Here is a 16,049-nt window from a genome sequence, read left to right on the forward strand (position 1 = left end):
TATACAACAGTTGTTCTGGGCTTCTAAATGATGTCAGAAGATGGGGAACATGTAAAATACTATTGTCCCATTTAGAGAAATTACTTAGGACTCCAACCTCACCATTATGAGGCTAATCAACTTACTCCCCAGCTTCATATTCTGAGATGCCACTGTTCTTTCTAAAGACTCCATAGGGATTGGAAATGTTGCCTCCTCTGGGCAGATAAATGTTAGAGAAGTGGGACCCTGGGCAGGTGCACCTCCATGCCATGGCCAAGCGTGGTCTGAATTTCAGCCCCAGCTGAGCCCTTCAGCCAGGTGCCTGGAGCCCTGGACAAACTCTGCAATTGCAAATGGTGACCCTAAGCCAATTTAAATAAAGTTAATATTTACACTATACATGCAATACATACCCCTTATAAAAATTATTTCTAATACATATAAAAATTAACTCCATTTCTCACATCCCAAAGGCCTATATGCTGTTATATTTCCTGAGTATATTTTAAGAGGTTGTGATCATACTGTATATATGACATTGTACAGTTCTTTCCTAATATATCATAACATAAGCCCTTTTCACGTTCTACAAATCTCTATCAATCTCACTTTAAATGGCTCATCCATAGATATCAATCAGAAAGACATCATCAAATCCTAGAGAACTCAGAGAATGGCCAAAGATAGCTGAAAATAAACAAAGAGCTCCAGGGACTATCTTTCTGGAGAAGATTAAAAAAGAGAAACATGTAGACAGATGGAAACTTTGAGACCCATATTTTGGCAGGTATTTCCAGGGGTCAGGGTACAAGTCTTGAAGGGACTTCAGAACAAGGTTCAAGAAATCTGGTGCTCACTGTGGTCCAGGGCTCTCTCTACTTGAGGAAGGCTAGATCAAACAGTGCCTCACTGGGCCAACTCATGCCAGCTTCTCAAAGCCAAGGATAGCATTTAGCCAAATATGTTGCTTTGAAGTCAACTGAAAGTCAAGTCTTTAAAACAGTCAGAGGCATTCTGCTAGCCTAACTAGTCCTCTCTGAGATGTTCTGATGGACACTGAGTTTGGCAGACAGGAAGTGAAATAACCCACTTGTGAGATTCTAGACACTGGAGGTCCAGGTGTGATGGCTCTCAGGGGGACCAGAGTAGAAGTTCAGGGACAGCCTTGGGCAGGTGTTACTTGCAGAAGGTTGTGTTTAACCTTCTCAGGCTTTTCACCAGAGAAGGTCCTTATCCACCATGCTCTCTCCTTCCTTCTCTCCTCTCTCTGTAGAGGGCAAACTTTGGCAAGCTTCTCTTTTGAGGAAAATGCAGGACTGTGTGTCCTATGACTTGAGCTCTCTAATTCATTGAATGAACTCTGGCCAGTCACATAAATCCTTCTGGACTCTGGCAGTGACTTGTTATATTTGAAGGTTCCTTAGCTTTTGTCTCTATGAAAAGGATGATCCTGTTAGATTTCAGGTCACAACTCATGCATTCCATTCAAAAAGTGTTTGCTGAACATCCTTTGTGAAACACAAAACAAGTTTTATAATAAACTATACTAAATAATTCATGAGCATAAACTTAAATTGTGTATATTTTCTGAATAGAAAAGGAAAGCAAAGTTGTTCATGAAAATCATGGCCCCAACGTGAAACAGATGGTTCGAACAAAAGGATGGAGTTTGAAGAAGAGACTATTTATAAAAGCCTGGGCAGAAAGAGAAAAACCCACAAGGGACAGTGAAGTACCCTGGGGCCTGCAACAGTGAAAATTTTTACCTCCCCTACACCAGAGGGGCAAGGGAAGAGGCTGCTATCAGAATGAAGAGAGCTGTGGTTCTTAGAGGTCATGGCCTCCCAGCTGGAACTGTGGTGTTCATTAGAAGAAAGCACCTATTGCCAAACTGTAACCCAGAAGGGACACAAGGAAATAAATACTCAAGCCTTTCCCCCTTCCCCCTCCAGTCTTCTGTCAATGACTCTCATTGTCTGAATCTCACAGGAACCCAACAATCCTTAGAGATCAGTCTCTCTGGGCACAGAAGAGCCATGGAAGTGTAGGGAGTGCACCTGGGAGAGCAAATGAAGAACATCCAACATAATCCACTCCCCCTTTGTCCATTTGCATTCACTTTTATCCTTTGGATGGAAAATTCCTGTCCCTAACAGGTGGAACACACAACATTTTCCCAGCTATTATATCATCACGTGATAATATCAGTTCAATCATTCACCACCTTAAACCTAAACTATTAACACTTCTTCATATAAGGTAGTGGGACAGGGGGGAAAGAAGGCAAGGGAATAATTAATTCACCTAAAATTTAGCTGTTACAGTTCACACTTCTGTCACTAGTCACAAGCATGGATTGATAACCACAGCTTCCTTCTACCGTGTTAAAATTACTATCTACAAAACATCTCCTGATCTTTTTACCTGGTGGGCTAATCCTCACTTCTTTAGACTCTTAGTAATTCATCATCTTTCTCTATTGAACAGTAACAGTTTTCCACTGATCAGGACTACTGGGCAAGGAAGTACTAAGAAGGACCCAGATAATTTCCTTGACTCCCAGATTGGTCTTCAATTTAGTCTTCATGGGTGATAGGACACAATGGGCATAAGCTTATTGCTTCAATTCCTTTATCATAAAATGAGTTGCCTGGAGGCTTTCAGCCTTCTAAAATGGCCCCCTATGATCTCTACCTCCTGGTGTTCACACCCTTGTGTAAACCTCTCCCCCTAAGTGTGTGACTGTGGGCTAGACTTGGGGACTTGATTCTAATGTATTGAATGCAGCACAAGGCATGCTGAGGTTAGATTATTCAGGATTTTGATCTCTCTCCCTGTCTTCCTCCCTCCCTTTTTCTCACTCTTCTGGCATACTTGTTCTAATGAAGCATGCTGATGTGCTATGAGGGACCCTATGGAGAGGATCTGAGGGTAGCCTCCAGTCAACAGCCAAGGAACTGAGGAATGGAAGCCCCCAGTCCAATAGCTATTGCAGAACTGAATTCTGCTGACAACCATGTGAGTAAACTTGAAAGCAGATCCTTTCCCAGCTGAGCCTTCAGATGAGATGCGACCCTGACAGATGCCTTGATTGCAGCCTTGTGAGAGACCTAGAAGCCTAAGATTCAGCCAATAAATGCCTGTTGTTTTAAGTCACCAAGAGTCAGTATGATTTCCTACACAGCAATAGATAAATAATACAACAGATGGCATATCGTGGGCTACCATCATGATGGATAAGGCAGCACACAACATTCTCATTGGTGATCAGGATCCAGTCTTTACAGTGACGCCTTTTGTGCCTGTTGGTTTGGTAGCATAAGGAGCCCAAAATGTCTAGGAAAATTCTCAACTTCAAATTTAACAGAACCATGTCCATGTTTCCTGGTAGTAGCATTCCTCCCTTGGACACAAGGACCTCCAAACATTTTAAGGGTAAGGTTGTTGGGAAAGGAAGTGAAAATTCCTTAAGTATAGTTTCACTTCCATTCCCTTACCGGAGGGAGACTACACAATACACAGGCAGCTGATTTAAGGCACATACTACACCCTAGAAGTTCTCATTTCCTAGAGTGTTGTCTTTCAGCTGGCACCATAAGCACTTCAAAGGCATTCCATCAGTTTATGAAACCAGCTTCTCTTCAGTGATGGAAATTAATGGATATAAGTGTAGTGGTGTGCTTCTTTCATCATAAAATAGGTTTCTTTGTCAGAGGCAGAGGCATTAAGTGTGAGACACCATGGCAATAGATAAAACATTCATAAGTCCATGACTGGTGGTGCTGGCAGAAGCCTTGCAAGCAGGGAAGATTAGTTTATATTTAGAATTATCTATCTATCTATCTATCATCTATCTATCTATCTATCATCTATCTATCTAACTATCATCTATCCACACACACACACACACACACACACATTGCTTTGAAGACAAATTGCTACTTCCTCCACAAGAAAAGAAATATAATGGAATCTACCTACATTAAGGTAGATGACTCGTCCCCCAAAGAAAAGTGCCAAATCAGAATTCAACAGTGGCCTCTGTTTCAGAAGTGGAAGTAACCAACTAAGCCTACAGAAAAGAAAGGTGAAGTTTCTCCACTTGGGGTCTTACAAGTTCAAAGTCAAGGTATCGCCTGGCCTGGGCTCTTATATGGAAATTATGGAGAAGAATCCAATTCTAAACTCATTCAGATTATTGGCAGGATTCAGTTCTTTGCAATTCGAGGAAAAGATGCTAGAGGGTGCTATTGAATCCATATTTGATTGCCCAATCCGGTAGACAGTTACTGTCATTCTCTGTCATTTACATCAATTCGTCAATCTCAAATCTTAAAGGAATGTCCCTCATTGACGAATTTCTTCTGATTTAATCATATATTGTAATCCCCCTGATCTATTTTACTCTTAGAATCAACTCCCATAATCTCCAGACTTTTGTTGAAAAAAGTCAGCAAGACACTGCAAATCTAGCAGGTCATATAGATCTGGTAAAGATGGCTGCAAACGCTTTGTTATTTGTACTAGTTTGCTGGGTAATAATCCACCCTAAAACTTAAACTACAACAATAGGCTCCATCCCTTTGGAGCAGGCCTTGTACCTCTCTGAACAGGACCCTGACTGTCACCCCAAGCCTGGAGGCAATGAGATTGTGCAGGTAGGTCCTGAGAATCCAACAGTTCCCAGGGTGAAGGTAATAAAAGGAATTATGCCTGGGAAGTCTTCCCCGAAGACAGGGACAACAAGAAACATTCAAGAGGAGCTCTCAGTTGCAGGTATGTCCATCCAAAATCCCCATCCCATGTCTTAGGGCCTCATTCTGTCATCCAGTCCCTTGCTTTAGCATAAGAGACAAAGCAGCTGTTGGCTCTGCAAACCCATAGCCCTTATAATATGGCCCTGAGTTTGACCACCAGCAGCTATTCATGGACATAAGAGATTCATTCAAAATGACCATAGGAGCTTTCTAATTTTACCCGTGTGCCCTCTCAAGGACATTCAAGTCTTGCAATGTATCCTTTTCTCTATATATTCTCTCTAGTGCCACCAGATGCAACCTGCCCACATGACATTCCTGAGATCTCTATCGTTGCCATAGTGACTAAGTATCTCAGTCCTTCCATCTCCCAAAGTCTTGGTTTCTACCAGCACTTTCTCCCATGCTACCATCAGCAATAATTTAAGTAATTGATGCCAACACATGCCACGGATTACCAGTGTCTCTTTCCTCCAGCAAGGAGGCTATCAGAGCACTCGTCAGATATGTGAGCAAACCAATCCCTGAATTCTATTTGACTAGTTCTGGTGCAATCACTATATAAACCAATGTCGTAGCTAAGAGTTTAAGGAAGGAACTATTTATGAATGCATGAGCAGACATCAGGAGCAACAGTAAGAGAGGGTGAAGCACCTGGGGTCATCCACAATAGGAAGCTGTAACCACTCCTAGGTCTAGAAGGGGCAAGGGATGGGAATGGTTACCAGAACTGGCAAGAGCTAAAGCCTAGGAGAGGCCTGGCCAGTTAGAGCTGGGACTTTCAGGACAGGAGCACAGCATTGCTAAACAAAGTCCTGGTGGGGAGGAACCTAGGGAACTGGACACCCCAACTTCTCCCTCCTCCTGCCCACTCATGTCCTTCCAGCCTCTTCCATTGGCTAAAACCATCAGGAAGCCCAGGGCAAGGAATCCAGGCAGATGCTATTTTTAGAAGCCTGCTTCCTGGGTGCAGAGCAGGTGCACAAGGGTGGGGAGAAGATCTGGAGAGGAGCACAGAAAACTCCCAGCACCATGACCCAGCTCCAGACCGTATGTTCTCCACACAAAACCTGACCATTGCTTCACTCTAATTGAGGTCCTACTTCCTGTTCTCTCCATATGTTCTGAATCTCCCCAGAATACAGACATAACATGCTCCAGTGTGTGGGTCACTGATTGTTGATGGCAAGACTATTACTTTTATTGTCCTTGCTATATTGTCCCCTTTTTCTTGACTCATGTGTCCTCTTTAAAAGAATTTCCATTCCCAACTCACTTCACTTACCCTCCTGAACAGCCATTCTGATGTGTTTGTTAGCTATTCTTGAATGTATGCATAGCTTTGTAAATATGTAATTTTGTTGTAGGAGCACTGGTGTCTTTAACTTATAGGAATGCCATTGCATGAATAAGGTTCATTCCATTCCTTACCTTTTTGACTCAGCTATATTTATCAGACCACATCTGTTTTGCCATGTATATAACTAGTTGGCTGCTTCTAACTACTGCTAACTAGTATTCTATAGCTAGCATCCATTCATTGCTTATAGCCATTCCCTCCAGTGATGGATCCTTAGGAGGCTTCCACGCCCCAGACACTGCAGACAATACTCCCATGAACACCTTTCACCTTTTCCTGTGTCTTCAGGGATGGGCATGAGAAGTACTCAGAGCTGCATAGTCAGAATTGGTGTCCTGGGTCAGAAAGACCTGCTTTTGGATCTCCTAAATGTGAGTTCTAGCTCTCTCTTTAAATGTGGCTCAGTTGTTCATGATCCTTCCATTCTATTCAGATTTTCTTATTATGAACTCTCTTTTAGCATTGACTTCTTAGTTATGATCATAGCATGGAAATGCCGAAGGACAGAAATGAAAGGGACCTAAGCTGGCCCAGCTCCTTGTTTTCTAAGTGTGAGGGAAGCGGGGGCTGGAAACGTGACTCCTAATTCACTGAATTTTTTTTTGTAGTCCGACTGCAAGTAACTTCATTGAGTATCCTATTTCTGATGTGCCAAGCGTCAGAGAGAAGGTCTATGTGACCCTGGTGGGAATGTGGGGAGGCTGGCCTTCCTATACTCGTCTCAGAAATGATAACAGAGGCACAGAGTGCCTATGACAACAGAGTTGACAAGGACAAAGGCTGTGCCTTCTGACTCCAAGTAGCCCGCATTTGCCTACAACATGCCTCCCTGCAAGCACCTTAGATGGTCGGGGTGCCTCTGCTAAAGTAAACTGACGCAAACAAAAGTTGACTGTATTAGAAATCCAGGTGTGTCTTGTTGTACATCAGCATGTGTCCCCCAAATAAATTGAGTACCTGAAACCTCTTGACCTCATCTAAAGCTATAATAGGACTGCTGACACCTCCGCCTTTCTAAAGCATGTTTTTTGAAACTTAAATTTATTTGGTAATAAGGAAAAGATTCTCAATATAAAAGATTTAGGAAAGCATTCATCTTTTCTTGGAGAGCATGATCCTAGATCAAATTACCACTCATAATAGTTAATAGCTGCTATAAATTGAACTTTTTACCCTATCCCGGGCACTGTAAGGCTAAGTACTCACAACTACATTATTCTTCTCCATGTGACTTCCTGGGCAAGTGGACACAGCTGGGTCCTGAGGACTTTACCAGCGCTGCCCTCCCCTGGGTAGATGAGCTTTCAATAAAACCATTCCCTGGTTCTTCTTTGGTTCTTGCTCCCTGTGTGTACATTCCCTCCCAGAAGAGAGGAGAGATCACTGTAGAATAGTGGATCCCCCACTCCTGACCCCCTGATACTTGTAACCACCCAGACACACCATTTGTAGGCTAGAGATAAAGTAGCAGACTGGGAGAAGTGAAGTGACATTTCCAAGTGACCTGAGTGGTAGAAAGGAGTGTCTGTCCAGCTACTCTGTGAGCCATTATTACGTGTTCGTGTTGGCCTGTGGGGAAATGCAAGCATTTGGGGTGGGGGTGGGGGATGGCTTCTATCTGAAAGACAGAATCATAATACCTGGCACCACTGTTGGGAAATGTTAGTGTGGAGTTTTGACTGCTAGATTATAGGGTTGCTAACACTGAGGCTGGCGTGTAAATAAAATTTACCCAGGCCATATAGTTCCTCGGAATGCTCTCTGAGCTTTCTGATTAAACCCTGCTACTCCGGGGCACCTGGGTGGCTCAGTCGTTAAGCATCTGCCTTCAGCTCAGGTCATGATCCCAGGGTCCTGGGATCAAGTCCCACATCGGGCTCCCTGTTCAGCGGGGAGTCTGCTTCTCCCTCTCCCTCTGCCTGCCTGTCTGCCTACTTGTGATCTCTCTCTCTCTCTCTCTCTCTCTGTGTCAAATAAATAAATAAAATCTTAAAAAAAAAAAAAAAAAAAAAAAAAAAACCTGCTACTCCAAGGCCGCTGTGCATCAACCATAGGAGAACTTGAGATCTAATGCCCAGGTGTGCAGTCTGCAGAGGGCATGCTCTGACCCACGTGGGGCACAGCGGACCAAGCTCAGTTTCAGGGCCCAGAACCCTCTCCCACACTCTTTGGCCCTCCTGGTATACCAATTTCTTTTCAGATCCTCCAGACCCTCCCATTCTTCTCCCTCAGCCTTTATAAGTCAACAAGCTCTCAGGTAGACATCAGCAATTCTTGTCAAGTCTTAGATGAGGCTTGTTGAGATTATTTTTTTTCAAAACTCCCGCCTATAGAGCAGGGAAGCTATGCCCAGCATGCCAGCAGTGGGTCCCTGGCTTCCCCATGGAGAATGTCTCACTCCTGCCTTGTCCTTTATGAGGTTCCCACCCGGAAGAGTGCCAGCCTGGCTTTGGGCTGGAATCGCCCTTCTGCACGTCCTCGGCTTCGTGCAACCCAGCTCCAGCGAATGGCCCAGACCCAGCTGCTCCTCCTGCCTCCTGCATCTGTTCAGCGAGGCCAGACGGTCACTGCGGCCTACCTGCTTCAGATAATCAGCCCCATCTCCTTCCTGTGAGTCCTTTTGTAAATAAACTCAGGTCGAAGGGTTTTTGATCTGTGGGACATTTACCCCTTTCCCCTTAGGTCTCCTTGTGGAATGAGGGATCTGGACCCCTAAAGGCACCTCAAGAATGTGCACAAGTATTTAGAGTGTGAGCTAGGAGAACCTTTCATTGTCCCTCAAAAAAGACCAGGTAAGTAATCTCATATTCCTCTCAGCCTTTGTGTGCTGTGGACTCCAGAGTGACGGTCACAGAATGACTATGAGATGGGAAGAAGCCCCCTGTGCCCCAACACCCACACAACACGCACACAACACGCACACACACGAGGGCCTCTGGAGTCTGCCTGGGCAGGGCTATGAGATCCCCGCCCGGCCATCTTAAAGAAAAAGAAATCCTTTCATGTCAAAGAAGCCAGTCCAGGCAAAACTGCCCTGCAGAGGGCAGAGATGTGCAGAAATATGAGGGGTGACCGCCAGGAGCAGAGCGTCTGAGCAGGGCAGGTTTCTGAGTCTCCTGCCCACACGGCAAGGAGCTGATCCTGCCAGGGCATTAGCTGCTTCATTAGCCACGGCCGGGCCCAGGCCAGGAAGTTAAAGTCTGTGGCCCTGTGCTTTCAGGAAGGAACCTGGACACCACAGGTTGTCGTCACAGACAAGACACGTCCTGGTACCCTGGCTGGTGCCCTCCCTTCTCCCCAGCCGGGCAGAAGGGCCTCCTGTCACTTCGTAAAGGAACAGAGCTTGATTTGCTTGGAAACTTCCAGCTTGGGTCCTCCCAAGGCAAAGGGTTTATTGTCCCAAAGAAAATTAGCAGGGGACAATTTCCTCGTGTGTGTGTGTGTGTGTGTGTGTGTGTGTGTGTGTGTGTGTGTAAATGATGGGATTGATTTAACCCAGGGAAGCATGTGAAGGTCATGGAACAATGGCCTGAGAAGATCACGCATTTGCATTTGCCTTGGAGTCAAGGAAGGCTGAACCTTATTTTGCTTGGGGCTCATCTGGCCTGTCCAGATTGGATGTTTCAAGGTTGAACTGTGCACATCTGATTTCATTTAAAATTGTGTATAAGTGAGTGTATTTATAAAATAATAATTAGTTCTGCCATTCTTTGGAAAAGAAATGTGTATATGCATATATGTAAAGAAAAATATATTTATAGATGCATATGTATTTTGTATGTATATATATCAAATCAAATAACAAATCATATATATATATATGTATACGTGTGTATATGTGTGTGTGTGTGTGTGTGTATATATATATTAAACCCTTCTGGAAGAAGCAGGCTGGGGATAGATGTGACGTAGAGTTTTCAATCACAGTGTCAGTAGCAGAAACGGCGGCTGCTTCCCCCAAAACCACCACCTGGCCTCTGACAAGCCCATCCAGACATCGATACCATTCTGTAAGGGCCCTTATCAACTGGCTTAACATAATCCGGTTTTTGGGGTATGCTACCCTTTTGCTCTACACTGGAGCTGGGCCCCACCAAACGATCTTTGCTAAAGCTGCCTGTAAAATCTCCAAACAAATGCAAAGTTGAACAGACTTGACTGCCCAGTGGGATGCTACCGTCACATGCCTTCCTCCTCCGGAGCCCATTGGGATCCCCATCAGGGGGCAGACCACAGCACCTGCCCATACCATCCCTCACCTACTCACACTTTAGAACCAGCCCCCACTTCACCCCTCCATCTGCTAGCCCCATTCTCAGGAGGCTTCAGAGAAGTCAAAAATAGCTTCTCGTCAGAAAAATCTCAGGCCCCTGCTTCAACATAAAAACCTTTGAGAGTGGCCTTTTCATCTTCAAAGCCACCGTGGTGGGCAAAGCTTCAAAGACAGGGCAGTGTTCGCCTTTGATGGTCCGGGTCTTTAAAGCAGTGGTCTTAACCTTTTTCTAGGTCACAGACCCCTCTGGAAACCCAGTAAAAAGCTATGGAGTCACGTGCCATTAAAATCAACAAGTTTAATGGAAAAGTTGCCTGCTGTTGCCATGGGCTTGTGGACAACACCCTGAACACTACCCACAGACCCCAGGATAAGGATTCTTACTCTGAAATCATGGCCAAGATGTGCACATCAAGTAGTCTTTTCCAAGTCTTGTCTGAAGGACCAGAGTGAGCATCCATCTCTCTGATCTCATTTCTCAGGATTTTTATTTTTTCCAATTTCTCAGAGCTGTGCTCCAACCATCCATCCATCCATCCATCCATCCATCCATCCATCCATCCAGGGCTGACATTCAGTAAGTGTATATGATTTGGGTGGTATTTTTTATGGTCAGCATCTACTCTGATTGGAAGGAGCCCACACCTCACAGGCTTATATTGAATGTTACTCCGACATTCATCACTCATCTGTCCATCTATGCATCCTTCCATCAAACCATCCAACCACTGCCACTCAGTCATTTTCAAAGACACTTCCGTGCTCCAGGAACCATTCCAGGCACTAGGAAGACAGCAGGAAACAAGGCAAGATTCCTGCCTTCGTGTTATTTACAGTTGAGTGAAGAGAGGATAAATAAACAGCAGTTACAAAGCAATGGGATAAATATGCTAGAGAAAGAGAACAGGACACTTTGAGAGCATGCAGAGGGGACCTTTGCCCGGATTTAGGGGCAGAGGATAAGGAATGCCTTCTGAAGAAAAATATGAATAGTTGAGCATAAAGGATAAGAATTACCCCCAATACAGGGCAGGGGGGAGAGCAGATGAAAGAATATATAACTATCCAGAGGTTTGAGTTTTATCCTGAAGGCAATGGAGAGTCACTGCAGGGTTTTAAGCAGGATAACTAATGATCTGACTTGAGGTTCCAGAAGATCACTCCAGCTCTCCAGAGGAAGCCAGAGAAGGATGCTGCGATGTCCTAAATGGTGGCCTAGACTTGCTAATGGCAGCAGGGTTGGAAGAAAGTGGTGGGAGCTTTGGTGAGATATAAAGGGTAGAAACGGTAAGGCTGGGATGACTTGCTAAATTAGGGCGTAGGCTGGGGAGAAGGAATAGAAGAATAATGCCCTGGTGTTTGGTTTGGGGAATGAGGTGGCTGCATGCACTGCTTATGGGAACGATGGGGAAGAGTGCAGTTTGGCAGGATGATAAGATAAATGCAGCTTTGGACATGTTGGGTTTCAGTTGCTGGTAAAGCACTCAAGCAAAGGTATCTGATAGCCAGTTGGGCCTAAAATGCAAGACAAGTCTGCCTGGCAATACAGAATTGTCACTGATGCACACATGGTCCTTAAGGCCTGGAGTAGAGTGTGCAGAGCAAAGAATTTTCACAAGGGAAGTGTTGCAATTCCCATTCAGGGTACATTTTAGAAATGTATGCAGATATTTTAATTTTATTTTTTTAAAGATTCTATTTATTTGAGAGAGAGGGAGGAAGAGAGAGGGAGAGAGAGCGTGAGCAAGAAGGAAGGGCAGAGGGAGAGGGAGAAGAAGACTCTCCACCGAACAGGGCACCCGACGCAGGGCTCGATCCCAGGACCCTGGGATCATGACCTGAGCTGAAGGCAGATGCTTAACCGACTGAGCCACCCAGGCACCTCCCTGAAGGTATTTTTAAACTGTCACTGTGACTGCGGACACTAGTCAGCTTTTATTGGGTGGGGCCCAGCCATACTAAATGTCCTACAATGTTGGAAACATTCCTGCACAAAGAATCCTTCATCTTGCATGACTCTCTTGCTGTTTATAATGACCTGCACTTAGACTCTAATTCCAAATAAACACAAAGCATTTTTTGCATTGCTTTAATATACATTGAATTTTATATACATTGAGTTTTCTAGGAATGTAACTATAGGGTAAGGTGAGGAAAGATTTTTCCATAAAGACCACTCCCATATTTGTATTTCTAGCCCAGACTTCTCCCCTGAAATCCTGCCTTGTCAGTCATCTGCATGCTCAACATCTCCATTTGGATGTCTAACAAGTAGAACAAACCAAAATTGTCCAATATTGGACTGCTGGCCTCTCCCCGGACTTAACACCTGCTCCACTCAGTCTTACCCATCACTGTGGGTAGGGACTTCAAGTTGCTTCCCCCTTCAACTCATTGACTCCTCTTTTTTTTTTTTTTTTTTTTTCCTTACTGGTATCCAGTTCATCAGGAAATCCTGGTGGCTCTATCGTCAAAATACCTCCAGAATCTGACCATGTGCCCATCTCTGTCCCATCATCTCTGGCACTTGGTTTATTGCAATTTCACCTACCTGGGCTCCCACTCTCATTCCCGCTCTTCTGCAGCTTGTACTCAACAACTACAGAGTGATTCCATTATAACCTAAGTTGGATCACATCCTTCTTCTGTTCCAACTCCCCCAATAGCTCCCCATTTTGCTCAGAGAAAAAGCCAAAGTCTTTTTTTTTATTTTATTATGTTATGTTAATCACCATACATTACATCATTAGTTTTTGATGTAGTGTTCCATGATTCATTGTTTGCATATAACACCCAGTGCTCCATTCAGTACGTGCCCTCTTTAATACCCATCAACAGGCTAACCCATCACCCCCTCCCGCTCCCCTCTAGAACCCTCAGTTTGTTTCTCAGAGTCCATAGTCTCTCATGGTTCGTCTCCCCCTCTGATTTCCGACCCCTTCATTTTTCCCTTCCTGCTATCTTCTTCTTCTTCTTTTTTTTTTTTAACATATGATGTATTATTTGTTTCAGAGGTACAGGTCTGTGATTCAATAGTCTTAAACAATTCACAGCACTCACCATAGCACATACCCTCCCCAATGTCCATCACCCAGCCACCCTATCCCTCCCACCCCTCACCACTCCAGCAACCCTCAGTTTGTTTCCTGAGATTAAGAATTCCTCATATCAGTGAGATCATATGATACATGTTTTTCTCTGATTGACTTATTTCGCTCAGTATAATACCCTCCAGTTCCATCCATGTCATTGCAAATGGCAAGATTTCGTTCCTTTTGATGGCTGCATAATATTCCATTGTATATATATACCACATCTTCCTTATCCATTCATCTGTCAATGGACATCTTGGCTCTTTCCATAGTTTGGCTATTGTGGACATTGCTGCTATAAACATCGGGGTGCACATACCCCTTTGGATCCCTACATTTCTATCTTTGGGGTAAATACCCAGTAGTGCAATTGCTGGAGAAAAAGCCAAAGTCTTGACAACAAACAAAAAAGCCCCTCAGATTCCTCTCCTGGGCCCCGCTCTCTTGTCTCATCTCTCCTCCCCCTCACTCCTTGTAGCAACAGTGGCCACCTTACTCTTCCTTAACACAACCTGCAGAGCATGATCTCGAATTTCAGCCTTGGTGTTGGCTGTTCCTTCTGCCTGCAACACTGTTCCCTCAATTATCCAAACAGCTAACTCCCACATCTTCAAGTTTGGGCTTAGATCTCAACTCCTCAATAAGGTCTATTCTAACCACCAGTTTTATTTTTTTAATAATTTTTTTATTATGTTATGTTAGTCACCATACAGTAGTACTTCATTAGTTTTTTATGCAGTGTTCCATGATTCATTGTTTGCATCTAATACCCAGTGCTCCATGCAATACATGCCCTCCTTAATACCCATCACCCAGTTACCCCATCCCCCCCACCCCCGTCCCCTCTAAAACCCTCAGTTTGTTTCCCGGAGTCCATAGTCTCTCATGGTTCTTCTCCCCCTCTGGTTTTGCCCCCTTAATTTTTCCCTTCCTTCTCCTAAAATAGCAATTCCCTTTCAGCCAGCACCCCTGAGCCACCTTCTCATAGTCCCCATAGTCCCCCTCACCTTCTAACATATATCATTTGTTTCTTAGTCAGGTTTACACTGGCAACCTCTCTACCCTACTACATGTAACTTCTTGTTTTTGTTCACTTCCATATCCCAACTGTCTTGAATAAAACCTGCCAAATAATAAGTGCTCAATAAATATTTATTAAATAAATAAATGAATGAATGATGGTAAAAATCAACTCTATCATCACATATTCCTCTCAAACTATTAATCCTGGCTTAAATTCCACAAGAGCTTCTCTTCTTGATATTCAATGTCTACCAGTTAGAATTAAAAAAAATGTACTCACTATCTCAGAATAGCAATGACAATGACAAAAGCTTTGTCTTTCCAGATTGTTGTCTCTTCTAGTTCAGATCCGTTCAGAACCTCAGCTATGTCACTGGTGTCAGGCCATGACTGTGATAAGGTTGGGGAATGAGACTGAGTTAGTTCAAGGTGAGTGGAGGATATCACGGTAAATAAACCTCAGCTGATATCTCCTAATGCTATCCGGATCTTTGAGCCACTCTGGTCTTTGGGACATTCTTTGGTTAAGCTCTAATCTTACTCCCTCAGACCTTCATTGCTTACCCTTGGTTCCACTTTCTAGGAACTAAAAAGACAAGATTCCACCTTCTTGCACATGGATGTCTTAAAGAGATTTGAGGACTGGGTTTAAACCCTCAGTCTTTGCTTCCCCTCTCACTGTCCTATCATCTGGTCTTCTCCTTTAAACATCTCCAGGCCCTTTATCTCTTCCTCTTATAACATGAGTCCTATTAATGTCCTCATCATATCCTCTGCCTGGGCTCAAATTTGTCTCTATCCCTCTACAGCACAGGCCGCATGATTGGACACAGTATTTGAGATGTTATGTAGCAGGTGCATGGCTGAGCAGGAGCAGAAGTCCTGCCCGACTTTTTTACCTATTTATTTCTGCAGCCCCTTCACAAATGTCCAGAGGTTCAAATCTTATCCTAAAGGCAATGGAGTGTACCTTCAGGGTTTTAAGCAGGAGAATAATGAACAGGATTAAGTTTTTCTAAGATCATTCCAGTTCTTCAGAGAAGAGAATAGATTGGAAGATTCAAAACCAAAGGCAGAAAGTCAGTTAGTAAAGCTGTTGTAGTGTTTCAGATGGTGGCTGGCTCATTTGGAACCTCTGGCCCCTAAATTCTTTTAACACATGTTTTCTGAAGCTAGATTACCTCTGTCTTGGGCTTTTGAACTCGGATTTCAGTCTCCTTGTTCAGGGGTTAGGAGACAAGGACCCTCATTACCTTTTTCTTAAACCTTTAGTCACTCATTTGGGTGAAGACAAAATGGTTCTTCTTCGTGCCTCTATAATGTGCTTCTTCCACATTTTTACTTCGTGTCATTTTTCTGTGAATTCAGGTTGTTGTGCACATTCCCCCACCCCTGCTCAAGAACCTGAGAGTCCTTTGAAGAGACACCCTGGATCATTTTCACCTTGTGTCCCCCCCACACCACATAGCAAAGTGCCTTGTCCGTAGCAAACCTGGAACCTTGTTGGATTTGTTGAATTAACTGGGGTGAACTGGGCTGAATTAAGAACTGCTGTTAAAATG

General features: G+C 44.0%; 1 long non-coding RNA gene across 2 annotated transcripts in view; it reads right to left on the bottom strand.

Annotated features, from left to right (window-relative positions):
* The window catches only part of LOC118520372 (uncharacterized), a 213,558-nt gene that overhangs the window by 88,798 nt on the left and 108,711 nt on the right, over window positions 1–16,049 (bottom strand). Inside the window, exon 3 of one of the 2 annotated variants that reach the window (XR_013449335.1) lies at window positions 14,768–14,877. The exons of the other annotated variant lie outside the window; for it this stretch is intronic. This is a non-coding gene — a long non-coding RNA (uncharacterized LOC118520372). The remainder of the gene's footprint in view (window positions 1–14,767; window positions 14,878–16,049) is intronic. 2 annotated transcript variants of the gene reach the window in all.

The sequence above is a fragment of the Halichoerus grypus genome, chromosome 6, assembly GCF_964656455.1.
Source record: "Halichoerus grypus chromosome 6, mHalGry1.hap1.1, whole genome shotgun sequence".
NCBI lineage: Eukaryota > Metazoa > Chordata > Mammalia > Carnivora > Phocidae > Halichoerus > Halichoerus grypus.